This window comes from Aythya fuligula, chromosome 1 (assembly GCF_009819795.1).
Source record: "Aythya fuligula isolate bAytFul2 chromosome 1, bAytFul2.pri, whole genome shotgun sequence".
Taxonomy (NCBI): Eukaryota; Metazoa; Chordata; class Aves; order Anseriformes; family Anatidae; genus Aythya; species Aythya fuligula.
This window is the reverse complement of record NC_045559.1, coordinates 80,916,511-80,931,721: the sequence shown is the minus strand read 5'-3', so window position 1 is coordinate 80,931,721 and position 15,211 is coordinate 80,916,511. Positions and strand designations below refer to the sequence as shown.

Below are 15,211 nucleotides of genomic sequence, written 5' to 3'. Positions count from 1 at the left end.
ACAAAAAATAAACTAATACAATAATTAAACTAATAAGCTAATAATTTATTGCCAATAAATTATTGGACTGGAGGTGTGGTAATAGAGTGTACACAGCTCACACTAGTCATGAGCTACAAAGGAAAAAAAAAAAGGCTTCAATCAAAGGAAGTTACTGTCATCTAAAAGCACACAGCTATATGGATATGAACTGTGAAAAGTTATTATGTATTAATTTTTGTAGAAAACTGGCAGGAAGATACAGTTTACAAAACTTGACCTGCATATTTAAACTTATCAATAGATAGCATTACAGCCAACATCCAAAACATCACGTCAAGGGAAACAGTGTCTTTACAGGCATAAAAGGGTAGAATCAAACAGTTTGATCTAAATTTTAGTAGTAAGACCAACTACTCAAAAGACTTTTGTCATTTGTTACATGAACATGCTGCAGAAATGTAGAGAAACACTCAGCAAACATTGCAGAAACCCCTCAGACAGTCTGAAGATGTGTTCAAAGTTAAGATTAGTGTGCTTATTTATGGTGCTGTGCAAGTGAGAGCGGGGAATATGTAACACCTGTTAAAAGAAACAGCAAATGATATTGAGAATAGTGGCATGCTTAAAATACTTCTGAGCTAAAAGTTACTTTAGTTGTAGTAAGACCATCATAAAAGATTTATTCTAATAATAAGCCCCATGTCCCATTATTATGTAAAACAAAAAAAAAAAAAAAAAGTAAAAGCAAACCAAGTAAATTTGAAGCAGCACAATGAAAATAGATCACCCCAGCAGAAGGATCTCTACAGCATCCCTCCACCTTCAGAACCACTACGCAACATCTTACCATTGGAAACAGGAGCACGATTCTAAGCACATGCCAGGAAGGTAGGAGAAATCTTTTGGCACGAATATTAACAGAACAATTAGTCCTACACTGGAAAAGGTATTGGGTATTGTTTTTGGAAATAGTTCAAATTCATGAGCACATATCTGGAACGAAGGTTTCCCTTGGAAACCCAGAAGTCGGAGGTAGACAAACCATATTTAAGAGAAGGTATTTTCCCCCAGCTTCATGGAAGCACCTAGCTTGAAAAGAAGGATTTCGATTTTAGCTGCCTATCAGAATCATATCCCGTAGTAAAGCTTCAGTACAGGATATGCAAACACTGATATGACACACAGATTGTCTCTGAAATTAGAGACAATCAGAAGTAGATCAGCATGCAAAGTATCTTGTTCAGAAGATCTTCACATCACTGCAAAGACAGCTAGAAAAACCCGGGTTAAAAAAATGCAACATGCACTTGTAAATAAAAAAAATGTGTTCTTATTCACATTAAAAAATGGATCTGTCAGTAAAAAATGAAAATCTGACTGCAAGTGGCCTGTTCACCAAAAGCTGAACCACTGAAAAAGACATTAGTCCATACGAGTTCTGCAATAGCTGCTGAAACAAGCCACAACCCACACCGACCTTGTGAGAAAATGAGTATCAAGCACCAACTTTGCATTGAATTCATAGAGAACAAGGAAACTGGTATCAAGTACAGATCAGTGGAGTACCACCTAGCACAGGAAATGCTCCCAGAGTTGAGATTACCAAAGCACTGCAGAAAAAGTTGTTAAAGAAGAGCTTGGAAGCAAAGTACAGATGAAATTTAAGTTGTAGATTGATCAGATGAATCACGTAGCCCTGTGTAAAGTTCACAAATTAGGTCTCAAGCACAACTTTAAACACAATCCTTTTTCACTTCTTTGTTAGCTGTTCATTTGAACTAATGTGATTGAACAGTCTTCCAGGAGACATCTGACACCCTCCAGCCAAGTGCACAACTTTTAAGGATTTTCAGCAAGTGTGAACGTCAAAAGGATTCCACGTACCACAGGAGAAGGGATGTACACCCATTAGTTCCTTCTTCTAGCTTAAAATGCTATTACTGCTACTTGGCACTCTGCATCCTACCTACGAAGTGCTACTTTCTGTGTGTCATCCTCAGACCAAGCCTCCTGTTCGGGCTGTTACAGACTCATAAAGAAGCCACGTTCTTCCATACACACGCTTACCACAGCTGCCACCTTGCTGTTCTGAATAAATGTTTTCTGCTCCAGCTCTGACCTTCCCAGTCTCCGAGATGTGCCTTCGCTTATGACTATCTGTATTTACTTTTGTAATCGGTCCCGTTCGCAGGAGCAGCCTGGGAGAGGAGGACACATGCAATAATAACCCAGCTACATCTGAGTATCGGCAAGGCCTTCGGAGTAATTTTCAAATATGTAAATAAGTAACCTCCAGTTTGTCTCGCCTCTATTGGCTGGCAATTCTCCTATATGTATCAAGGTATGAGTCAGCTGAGGAGGAATGCGAAGGGATGATCACGCAAGAAATGGAAAGGCACAGCGTCATGCCTGTGTTGCTGGAGAGCAAAGGACAACACAATAAAAGGCAGAAAGAGATAGGGGAGAGGCATAAATGTGGAAGGCCCCTCAGAGGAGGGGTGAGAAGCTGTGACCTTACGTGGTGCACGATGGCCAACGGGCAGAACTGAGGCGGAGGAGAGGTGGCAATGCTTTGACTAAAAATGCCAGGAGGTTTTGCTTCAGCAACTGTCTTTTTGACAAGACTCGGGGAAAGTAAGAGTTGTCAGAGGCCAGGAAGAAGAGAGAGCAGTAGCTGAGATGGCAAGCAAAACAGAAAGCATAGGGGTTACCCAAAGAGGTAACTAAGAAAGAAGCAGCAGATTAAGGGCATGAAACTGGAGGATGAGGTCTTGTATCGTAAGTGTAAAAATAATAGTGTGATTCGGAGAAAACCCACGTCCAACTAGGGTCCAACTGTGGGAGGTTGCAACAGAGGAAAGCAGGAAACAAAGGGAAATCTCACGGGAGATTTCTGGAGTTTCATCCTGGTCTCAGCAATTTTGAACTATCAGCAAATCATTAAAAAAAAAAAATGAGACATTAAGGTGGTATGCTGAAATGCATAATGTAATATCGCTGGCATGAAGAAAGTGAAAAAAAGCCAGGAGAGCATGCCAGAAGTGGGTCTGTGTGTCTAACTTATGAAAAAATAAATGGAGGAAGGTAAATGGCCTAGTACAGAAGTAACTGAATAAGTAACTAGAACAGCAGGAGGGAAACCAGGAAAATACAGACACAAAAGTCAAAGGAGGACAAGATTTCAAGACTGGGCATGATCAAGTGTCAAAAACAGCAGGGAAGCCAAGAAGGATGAAGATGGAATACAGACCCTGAGACCTGGCCAAGAAAAGGTCACTAGAGATCTTAGAAGGAGACTCTTCAAGGGAGTCAGAGTATCTATACTCAAGTCAACTTTAAAAACAATCCCAGGCTACTGACACGGCACAGGATCTGTCACCCTTCAGTTCTGGCTTTGTGGGTCCTGCCACGAAACACGAACGACCAGGGGCATCGTGCTGCCACTGCTCCTCAGCGCCAAGCAAAGCAGCACGCAGAGGCGTCGAGTTCAATTTCACACCGCAATTAAGGTAATCGACAGGAAGAAGAACACCAATAACAACACCCAGCCTTCACGAAGGGTTTCTCCTCCTCACGCTCTGGAACCCTTGGAAGGGACGATTCCCGATTCCCTCTTCCAGCGTCAATAGGAAGCTGTGCAAAGAGGAGCACGTGGCGCCAGGTCAGCCAGCAGAGCAGCAGCAGAGCCACGCGGAGCACACAGCACGCCCACGCCAGCTTTCTACCTTGAAACCCTGTCTGCTTTGCTCAGGTGGAGAGAAAGGGAATTTCAAAGGGAATTAATAGTTTGCCCATTTTTGTCTGCAAGTTACTGATGGAGAGGGAGATTTTTAAAATATTTTTTTACTTAATTTTTTGGAGGGAAATTGAGAATTCACAAACTTTGCTCCTTTAACTGATGACAACAAGCAGTCCAGATTCCTTCCCAGTTATTCAGATTTGAACTTTTAGCAGTATGTATATGTTTCTCATCATCAGCCACAGCCTTTACACAGCAAAGAGCATAAACAAAATTTGAATTGCTAATGTAAAGAATAAAAAGCAAATACTTCTTCCTCCAGGTATAAAAGCTCTCACTCATCTCTCGCTCATTACTCAGTCTGTCATACATTAGAAAGGCCAAACAAAAACACACATGCCTTTATTTGTTGACTTCATGTCAAGTAAACCGACCAGCTTAGAGAGATCGGATCAGAAATCAGGCACTGGGCCTTGCACAAATTGTTCACACCAACTCAAAACCAAGCTCCTGAGGTGCTGGGAGCAACCAGAGATTGCAGTGCAAGGGGCTTTCATTCCAACCAAATAAAACCTTGAAGAAAAAAAACATGAAGAAAGGAAGGGGAAGGAAAGGAACATGGGAGACAAAGTACCATTCCCCAGCTTTGTTGACCTAGACATTTTCAGATGAACAGAGTTTCATTTATTTTATATTTGTATAAAATGTGCTTCTTGACATAAACTCTGGCCAAAAAAAAAAAAAAAAAAAGGAAAAGTTTATCCACAAACATATAATCTAACAAAAGCCAAAAAGATTGAAATACAGGTGCAATAATGGTGAAATACATGGTGAAATACAGGTGCAGAAATAACGAGATCTGTGAAACGGGTTAAGAAAGGACTCCTGATAGTAAAGAAACTTTAAAGGACAGAGGGAATGCTTCTCTTTGGAGAGACAAGAAGTGTTTCAGGCTTCTAGGGCCACAAGAGAGAATGACAAATGGACAGTAAGGAAAATGAGATGCAAAGAGCAGTACAGAGAGAACTGGGAGGAGTACTGGGGTGTAGGAGGAAGTGAAAGTAAAGTAGATGGGGTGGAAACACGCTGGGCCTTAAAGGTGCAGGAGAGGAGACTGACTATGACACAATGATGGAAGCCAGGGATGGGATTCAGGAAACTGCTCACGAGGTCCGCAGCTCGCAGCATCTGTGTCTTCTGCCTTTAAGGCACCGACTCAAAGGGTCATATTAGGACGGGGTAGAGGATGGAGCAGTCAAAGACAGGAGGATAAAACAGCTGGCTGGTCCAAATATTGGCAAGGCACCACAGCTCACACCTGTAACGGGTCCTACGCTCTGTTCTCTGCATTCTGAAACGCTCCCAGTATTCTGCATGTTCCTTTTCAAAGGTAAAATGAAAATTTTGCAGCTCATTCATTGTGAAAACGTACTGCAGCATGCTTGCCCTCTCTCAGTAACATACACTCAGAGGATGCCTTAAAACATGGAAAAACTAAGGGCAGAGTAGACGTATGCCATGGATTTTTATGTTCATCACATAAACCTCAGAAGGAGGACACACCAACAGCACAGTAGGTAGCAAGTATCAATGTTAAATCCTATAAAAATGATAAGCATTTTGCAGTTGAACACAAGCGGGATATTCTTGATAAAATAATGAGTACAGCAGCCAGCAAAACAGGGGTTCAGATACTTTTCTTTAGGCTTCAGTATTGACACAACTGGAAAATTCACACATTTTGGAAGTAACAATTTTGGGCTGTCAATCTGGGCACTACCCTCACTTTCCAAGTTGTCTTCTGGAAGTGCTAGAAACATTTTATTATTATTATTATTATTATTAGTTAAAGCATCACAAGGCAACAGTTTCTGCAAACGAAGTGCCACAGCGCACAGAGGGTTCTGTTCTCAAGTCACTGGTTACAATCCCAAAATTGGGGAAAGCAAATGGAAAAGCGAGTCCAAAAGCATCTCAGCTTCTGATTGCTAATGACAGAGATGTAATTCCTGTCTGACAGCTGTGTAAAATGAGATAATCATCTCAGCCCTGCTCTTGAGAGACAGCTGTCCATATCACAGTTGCCATTAACCATACTTCTTTTCTGACACTTGAAGGGCCAAAGATCCAGACTGTGATGCAGACCGAATCTCCCACTACAAAGGTCAGCTGAAATTTACAGCAGGACGTAGTAAGTGAAGATACCAGTACCTCTGGGATGAGAAAAGACCTTCTTGAGAGACATAAGCATTCAGCTGCATTTTTATTGAAAAAATAAGTACTAGTATAGTCACAACCACATCTTGGACTGGGAAATGATATCTGAACTCCTTAAAAATCATTTATTCTGTTTCATTTGAAACTGTCTGACTCTTTATTCTACCCTAGACGCTTGCCTACAGAACCAGATTTCAAGATAAAAATCCAAGGAACTTACAGAACACATACTGAAACATTAATATAACCTCCTAACCTTTCAGTAATTTAATCCTTTTGACATAACTCTCCAGACCTTCTCATTGCATTTTACCTTAGGGCTTGACATGAAGTTCTCAGATGAGAGTGGAGCACACGCGGGGCAGAATCACGCTGCTTCAACTTTAACAGCCAACTTTGGGAATGATGAATGACCAAATTTAAACTTACAAATCCATACACATGCGTTTAAGTGTCTCTGTACAGTGAAGACTTCATTGCCTCTGTTAAGTCAACTCTACATTCCTGGGCACTTAGGAAAATTAGGCTATTTACTTAGGTACCTAAATGTGGTTTCAGAAGTCTAATTTTAGGTGTTCATGTTTAATATTCTTAATGTAAACGCTTAAAGACATAATGCTTCCATTCAAATGCGTCTATACAGTACCTTGCACTTTTTATGAAGGCAATATTCTCCATTTTTCTTTCATGGATACTTCTGAATAAAATAAATGATGCAAAACAGCTGCAGTGTTCCACCTCAGAGGAAGCTGCATTTCAGTCTGTGATAAACGTTTGATGAAAATACCAACATCACCACGGAAAACCTATGCTCCCAAAAGATTACCCCCTCCCTCGATTTTATCAGTCTGTCCTGGCTTTTGTATAGTTGTATTTCAGACTACAAGATCTTCAGAGCAGAGATTGTCTTAATTTTGTGTGTCTGAGTCAGCACCGAATGCACTGTCAGCAATTACCAAATAAATAGCCAACAATTACACTACAGCATATGAGTTTCTGCCCTGGATGTCTGTTGTGAAAAAAAAAAGGCTCTGATACAAACTAAAAAATCATAATAACCAAGGGAAACATATACAAATATATATATATACACACACAAAAATAATCATTGCAGGAAAGCAGAATTCTGTAAGGCTGGCACATATATTCTGTAAAGCGCCCTGGCATCCATCAGAGCCAAAAGCACTTGAAAAATGTCAAGTCATTACTGTGAGGATGGGGACAGAGCAAGGTAAATTGGCCTCTGGAGAATGAAAAGTTAGCTACCCCCTTGAATTTAACCTCTAGAGCATGAGAAGTCAGTTACCCCCTTGAATGTACAAAGGACAAAATGCCTCAGTTATCTCTTCTCTTACGCTAGATAACACTGTACTCAAAACAGGCTGATTGCATAACTGTAGGGCAACAGGTAGGAGGGCATCTAACAGTACTCTGAATATACATCACCTCTGGGTTCAGTCTCCCCTTCGCAAGGAGCACCTTCTCAAGCTATGGATAACTGTCAAAATTCCCTGCAGAAATGGGGAATTGTTTTGGAGGAACCTGGAGGCATCATGCCCTGTCTGATCTCACTGGCCACGTTTTTTCTTCAGGGTTTCCCTGCTCACTGTTCTGTGAAATGCATACTGCAAGGCTTCCTGTCCTGGTCAAGGGCCCTTTGATCTTGGATTTCCTCACTGCTGTCTCAGTGGAGAACACAAATAGAAGTACCTCAGGTGAGGTACCCGTGGGTTTGGTTCTTCTGCTACAGGGATCTGCTTTGACTTCATTTGAAACGAAGCCTCCCTTGGACTCGATTTCTCAGGAAATCACGTTGCTGTCAGAATAGTCATCTGGGGCTGGAAATTAACTGTCTTGTCTACAGAAAGCAGCCGGCTTGGCTCGCGATGGCACCAGGGTTACCCTTCACGTGAGGACAGCATACAACACGCACCAAGACTGGCAGCAGCAGAATGGCTTCTTCTGACTTTCAGAGCAGGTCCCACTAGCACTACCGTGATTTTTCATTCCTAGGCCCCCGAGCACAACAGATCCCACTCCCAAGGGCACTCACACCAGCGTCCACCCCACAGCCCCGAGGTACAGCAGGACACGCGGGACCTGCACGTTCAGATCCCAAGCACAGGAAGGTCTGCATCCCACGGTGATTTTATCACCACCGTTATTTGCACAGGAGGGCACGCAAGGAGAACAACTGCCACTCCAGCCCCATGGAGGCATCCTTGGGCACTAGCACTGCAAATCACCGTCTGTATCTCCTCGATACTTTTTGGGCAGTATTATCCTTCTCAATGACCCCTGAATGGAAGAAATTCACTCCACACCAGAGATGACGAAGGCTGAGCCTAGGATTAATGCACCAGTGCAATAAAATAGAAGGGAGAGGACAGCAAGGTTTCTTACAATTAATTAGGGTTAAGGTCTCCAATAAACTAAATAGCAAGGAAAGGCATCAGATCAATTACACATAGGGTACAACAAGATCGCAAAATGACAAGAGATGGAGAAAAACAGCCATAGGAAGGTTTGGAAAAGGTTCAGAAACAACAGGAGAGGAAAAAAAAAAAAAAGATTAAAAGGAAAGAAGATATGGTGAGAGAAGAGACATGGAAAATAAAGATAAAAAGCAAAAGAGAAGGACAGATAGGAATAGGGAGGTGATATAATGTGGTCACTCACTCTGACTGGAAGATTCTTCTGGAGGGAGGTGGATTATCTTCAGTGCTGGTTTCTGGGGTGCTGCTCTTCACACTTCTCTGAGACCCATCCTCAGAATGTTGCTGTTAGTTATTCCAAGAGCTTCTTCAAGAAATATTTCGAGGGCGTGGGGGTTGCAGATTAAATCAGAATCTTGAGTATTATAACAATCTGCCTGGGACTGTCACCTCCCTAAAACTGCTGGTTTTATCCCTGGATGGAGATCCGCTCTCCCTTTTGGCAGCTGAACACCAAAGGGGTGTTCCCCCGGGAGACTGCCTTTTCTTCTCCTTGCCGCCTGTCAGATTGGGGAAATTGATCTCCAATGGCCTCCCTACCTGGAAGTCCCTCTTCTTTTTCCTGTAGGTGCACCTTGTCCTTGGGGGTGGCGGGACCACTTTCTGTGAAATAATTCTTGCCAACGCTGTGGGTATTATCGGGGATCTCTGCCTTTTCCCCTCCCTGTAACCGGGAGGTCAGCGAACACTTGGAGAAAACCCCCTTGGGGTTAGGGAAGGCGGGATCTCCCTTGGGACGGCGGGGGATCGGGTAGCTCAGTACTGCAAATCACCTTTACCTCCAGCGGCCAGCAGCAGCTGGAAAAGGGAAGAGGAGGCACCTAAATTTACCCGTGCTCTCCCTCCCGAGCAGGGATAAATAACCAAAACCACTGCACACGCAGCCGGGGCTCCTGCTTACTTCTGCCTTGCCCGCTGCCTCCCTGGGGCACCCGGGGTGCCTCCTGCGGGCCGGCTCCTCCCGTGCCTGGGGGGGGGGGAATCTCCTCACCGCCCAGACGGGCACCGGGGGGGCGCGGGGCCGCTCGGGGCTATCCCCGCCACCCCCGGCAGGCCGCGGGGGTCCCCCCCAGCCCGGCCCGGCCCGGCCCGGCCCAGCCCTGCCCGGCCCAGCCCAGCGCCCTGAGCTCCGGCCCCGGCTTCCCCCCAGGCCCCGGCCCCGGCTACCGCGGGAGGCCGCGGCGGCCCTCGGGGCTCAGCGCCCGCCTCCGCCGCCGTCCGCCGGGCCTCGGCTGCGCCCCCGGGGGCTCCCCGGGCCCCGGTGCCGGAGCAGGGGGGGGGACGGGGGATGGGGGACGGGGAGGGGGCGCCCGGGCGGGCGGCGCTGAGTCCCTCCAGGCCCCGCCGCTCCCGCGGCTGCTGCTGCTGGCGGCGGCTCCGCTGCAGGCCCCGGCTCCTCCCCGGCCCCGCTCCGCCTCCTCCGGCTCCCCCCGGCCGCGGCCGCCCCCGCCTCACGCGGGTTAAGGAGGCGCCGCCGCCCGGCCCCGCTCCCAAATGGCGGCCGCCGCCTCAGCGCGGCCCTACCCGCGGTGTGGGCGCCGTGCCGGGCGCTGCCCCGCTCCCCTCAGCCCTCCCAGCCCGGTTCTGAGCCCTGTCCCCGCTCATCTGCCTTCGTGTGTTCCTCCATAACCGTCCACAGGAGCGTCCCCAAAGCTCGGGGTGTGTTTCCCCCGCAGTCCCATAACACGTTATAACCGGCCAAAGCACTACACAAATCCCCCCTCAATTGCCTGCCGTGCTGTCGCACTTCCACCCCCTTGGCTGCAAATGATGAGCCTCGCGTGGGCACGCTGCGAGGCTGGCGCTGGGCACACGGGCTGCCCGTAATGTCAGAACATCACAGCAGGCTGCCCGGTGAGGTGGCTGGGGTAATAAGATGAAATACGCCAAAATCCGCATGGGAGAAGGGAGAGACGCTGCATGAGATCCCCCTGAATCTAAGGCCAGTGCTGCAGGCCGGCCGCTGATGCGTGGAAACCTGAAATGCACAAACCTGTAACACCCCACCGCTCATCTGGAAGACTCCCCGTCTCTGAATCAATCTCTTCTTTCCATGGCTAGCTTTGTATTTGCACCCCTCCAAGCAGTAACGCTGCTACGAAACATGGAGCTCAGGACATGGAATACACTGGGAGGGAAATATGTTTATTTTCTGAGCAAATTTTCTTATTTTTTTCTTCTGTAAACTGTAATGTGAAAAGTGTTCTGATGGCTCAGCAGCTGCTGTAAGACTTGCTACTTTAGCAGGGCTTCGTTTTTTTTTCTTGTATCTACCAGAGACATTCCTTCAACAGGTCAAAATCTGTGCCAAACTCCTGTGCCTTCATTTCAGGACGTACCAGGAACTAACACTCGATGTCCACTCTGTCAGGAAGTTTGTGCCCTCTTCTCCCAAACCAAACCTTTGTTCTGCCTCTATGCCAGCAGCTCTGGTGGGAGCTCTTCTCCCTTTGCTATTACCTACTCTTCTCTCTGTCCAGGATGATTCCCTGTCCCTTTACCCGTATTATTCTCTCATTACAGATCCCATTACAGTGTTCCCTCTCATTACCAAGGGCCAACATCCACATCTTCGCCCTCACCTCTGCAGGCCGTGGCAGAGCCCTGTCCTGTTCTCGTTGTTCCCCCATCTTGCTCCAGTTCTGGGTAAGCACCTCAGCTCCTACTCCCATGGCTTTCTACCTCCCCTTAGGATTTCTCTTTGGGGCAGGTGGTCTTTGTTCCTCCCTGCTATTCCCACAAGTCCTCCAGTGCCCTTCTTGCCAGGGTTTGTGTCCACGTAGTGCACGGGCTCATCACCCTGCTGAGAGGCACGACAGGAGCATCACCATGCCGGGAGGAGCCAGAGCGTGGGCTCTGCGCGTTGCTTGACCTGCAGCCAGCTGCAGGAGCATTGGAAAACTGCAGCTGGACTCAACACGTTCCAGGTACCCCACGTGTATTCCCCAGTTATTTTTACTCTTTGTGTCTGCTGTCTTCTCCCACAAGTTAATGTCTGAAACATTGTTTTTTATAGGCAGAAACGATCTGATGTGATTGACTTACTCTGCTACTTGAAAGGAGATAAATATGAGAATGCTATTAAATACAAAAAGGGGCTTCCAGAGGCAGCTACGTGCTGCAGGAACGTAGAGGATAACGGATCGTGACCCCATCGCCACGTCTGGTACTCTGAGCACAGAAGGACCCATCCCAGGGCCTCTGCAAGCCAAGTACAAGAGCAGGGACAGCAGATGGGGACACGAAAAACAACTCAACTAGTCCTCACGCAGCTTATTTTACTTATTTTTTCATCACATCCAATATATCTCAGCTTTTCAAGACGCCACGGGCTTCGCACACGACGGAGGGTTCGTTCCTTCCGCGGGTAACCAGCACCCGCCTCAGCAGCCCAGCACAACGCAGAGCTGTCTCGATGTATATTTATTACATCTCTGAGGACTTTCTCAGCCCTTCCTGAGCACCGCCGCGTAACGACACCCAACATAACGAAGCGCTTCAACCGCGTGCCCAGCGGCGAGGCGAGGCTCCTTCCCCCCGCCCCTCGGCGGCGGCGCCACCTTAAGAGCGCGCGGCCCCGCCCCTCCCCTCCCCTCCCCTCCCCGCCCCGCCCGTGGCCGCGCGCTGCGGATGCGGCCCCGGGCCCGGCCCGGCCGCCCCAGGGGCTGCGGGGAGCCTCGGGGGCGCGCGCGCGGCGCGTGCCCGGCCCCGCCCCCCTCGCGCGCCCGCCCGCCCGCCGGCGCCTTCGCTCCTCAGCGCGGCCCCCCCCTGCATGGTAGGCGGGGCCAGGGCGGCCCGCAGCTCGGCCCTGATTGGCTCGTTCCCCCCTCCGGGAGCTGCTATTGGCCGGCTGGCGCTGCCAGTCAGGTGACTCACAAAGGGCCGCGCGGACGCCCGCAAGAGAGGGGCGGGCGGCGGAGGGGTCACTTCCTGTCCGCGGGCTGCAGCTTCCGGTCCAGCCCTCGCACTTGGGGCCGGCCTGCGGGAGGCGGCGCGCGCATGCGCCGTAGGGTGGTTGCCCCCCCCCCCGCGTACGTCACGGCGGGACGGTGGCCGGGCCGGGGCGCGAAGGCGCTGCCCTGTCAGGGCGGGGGGGGGGGAGGCTGTCAGTGGCCACAGAGGCTCGCAGCCGCCCGCTGTGTCTTGTTGTAACACCAAACACTAAATAAAGGAGTAAATGCAGCCCATAAGGATGGGCAGGCACACCTCGGGCCACACAAAAGCACAGTTCACACACGAGTTATCCTGCCGTGGGTGTCCCCTTGCCTTCGCGCAGGAGCTGCACCACACAGACCCTTCCCGAAGCCCTCAGGAGCCCCAGCGCAGCGGCGTGCTTTTAACACAGAAAGCCCCTTCCAAAAGCAGGAAAATCCCAGCCTGGGTTGCTCACCCGCGGGTGGTTTGTTCTTTCCTTCTGCAAGGACACTAATAAAGTCTTTCTGCTGTATTTGGTCTCCTGTTTTCTGTAGGAACTCTCCACCTTTTAGGTCTCTGCAAGTGGCCTCTTGTTCTTTATAGCAAAGGTTTAAAGCTGGGCAACCAGCTTTTCCCTCCGTCCTTCAGACAGGTGTAGTGGCTGTAGGCGGGTACCAGGGCAGGGCTCATTCCCAAGGGTCATCATCAGGAGATTCTTGTCTGCCCGAGGTCAAACACCCTATTTGAAGGGCACCCCTTGCTATGGGTTCCCTGTGGTTTAGAAGTGGTCCAAATGGGAATCTTGTTCTGGAGCTTCAACTCCAGCTGAAAAGCTTGGAGGGTGAAGTCAGATCAGATAGAGTCAGCATGACGAGTGATGCTTAAATGCAGACTCCCGTGCAACATGGGTGCTCGTAAGGCCAGAGAGCAGCTGGGTTGGGGCTGGAGGAGCGTTCTCAGGAAGAGAGAAGTTGCAGGCATGCCAGTGAATGGACTGAATGTATTCAACATTCATTTTCATTTCATACAGCTTTTCTTTCAGTGTGAAACATCCAACAAGATTTCCATGAGAAAATATCTCCATGATAATTGCACTTTACTGAATCACAAGGTTTACTAAGTGACACTACTTAGTTAAGACTTACAAAGTACTCGCAAATGAGACATTTCAGTAGTTACGCAAACTGATAATGAATAGCAGATTCTTGGGCCCAAAAGCCCGCTGATCTATGGTTACAGATGTTATGTTACTATGGACTCAATGAATATATAGGAAAGTGACAAAGTGATTTTCCTCTGAAAAGCTGTACGTAAAAAGGTACCTTCTTACTCAGCAGTTAAGTTGCTTAGGTGTGTTCTGACTAATCTTCTGACCTGAGTGACTGAAATAATTTTTACTGTTTTTCTTGCTTGTTAGCCCTGCAGAATTAAAATAGCTCTGAGAGAGGATGCTGGATACTGCTCCTGCCTGTATTGAAACAACAGAATTGCATTATAAGTTTAAGTTAGTTAGAATGAACAAACCAAAAGATCAGTTAGTAGCTGTCCTTAAAGGAACCCGTTTTGTGTATGATACTTTTGGTCTTCATATTCGGCAGTGGTGCCAAGGAAGAAAAGCTGTGGTCTCACATCCCAGGACTGGCAGCTAGAAAAGCTCAGTCTGCCTGTATGTGTGGACAGAGGTTGCTGTGAAGCAGTGAATGTGGGACCACCTCAAGTCGCTTTTCACAGAGCCCCTACATTTCACAAACACTGAAGCGCAGGGAGGCTGACTAACTGTCTGCCACTTCAAAAGCAGGCGGTGTGAAAATGCAGACAGGATACAAAGTTTGATCGCAATAGCTCACACTAATGAGCAGTTCGTGCTGTTGCATCCTGACTGAGAACTAGGCATCAGAGTTAATAGTAAAAGATTAAAATCCTTAGAAGTGCTGCACATACATATAATATCAGGCATAATAATAGTCTTGGATGACAAGCATCTCTGTGGATCAAAAGAAAAGCAGGATACCTGTGTGACTTAAGTTATAATTTCTGAGAAACCTGGAGTCACGCAAGAGAGTCTTCAAAATTTACAGTAGACAGAAGCTTGAATTTGCAGCACGTAATAATTAGGATGGAAGCTGGAATAGGGAGTTGAAGTGCAAACAATGAAGTGAATGAAAAGTATAAATGAGAGTCTTTCAGTGTGTGAGAATCAGGAAGTCTGTGAAAGAATTAGTGGATGTGTTGGATCAGGGGAGGTTACAGAGAACAATTAAGAAAAACTTTGCTTTTTCATATCCAACTCCAATTCTGAGGGTGTAGGAGACTTTTTATATTATTGTCTTGCAAAGCTACACCATCCTGTTCATCTTGATAGAGAAAAGGGATTACTAACACAGGTCAGTTTTTGTTTCATATTTGATTTCGTGGACTTGGCATAAATAAAAAGAACATTTGGATGAAATTTGCTGATAGCACAAGGACAGAATGATCAGGGTTTTACAAAAGCATACTGAAAGACCTCTGAAATTTGGATGAAATGAGATCTCGCATAAGAGTCACATATGTAAAATTTAGTGCCAAGAATTGCTTTTTTTTTTTCTTTTTTTTTTTTTTTTCCCCCCCATGGGAACTCACCCATTGGAAATGGGGCAGGAGGAAAAGAGGAACTTTTGAGCATTCAGGGTCACATAAGATGAATTTCTAAAAAATAAATCGGAGAGAATCAAGAGAATTTTCTATAAGAGGAAAAGAAAAAGTAATATTGCACCATCACAGATGAAATCTCATGCGTAATATTGTGAATAATTCTGATTAGTCATTCTCAACAAAAATTATTTCAAACAGAAGCAGGAGGAAGAACAGCTTCTAGGATTTC

General features: G+C 47.1%; 1 protein-coding gene across 2 annotated transcripts in view; it reads right to left on the bottom strand.

Annotated features, from left to right (window-relative positions):
- Nucleotides 1-9,438, bottom strand: part of FOXJ2 (forkhead box J2) — a 31,528-nt gene extending 22,090 nt beyond the window's left edge. For both annotated transcript variants that reach the window (XM_032199380.1, XM_032199390.1), the window contains exon 1: nt 8,618-9,438. The gene's annotated coding sequence lies outside the window, so the exon portion shown is untranslated. The remainder of the gene's footprint in view (nt 1-8,617) is intronic.
- Between the last annotated feature and the right edge of the window lie 5,773 nt (nt 9,439-15,211).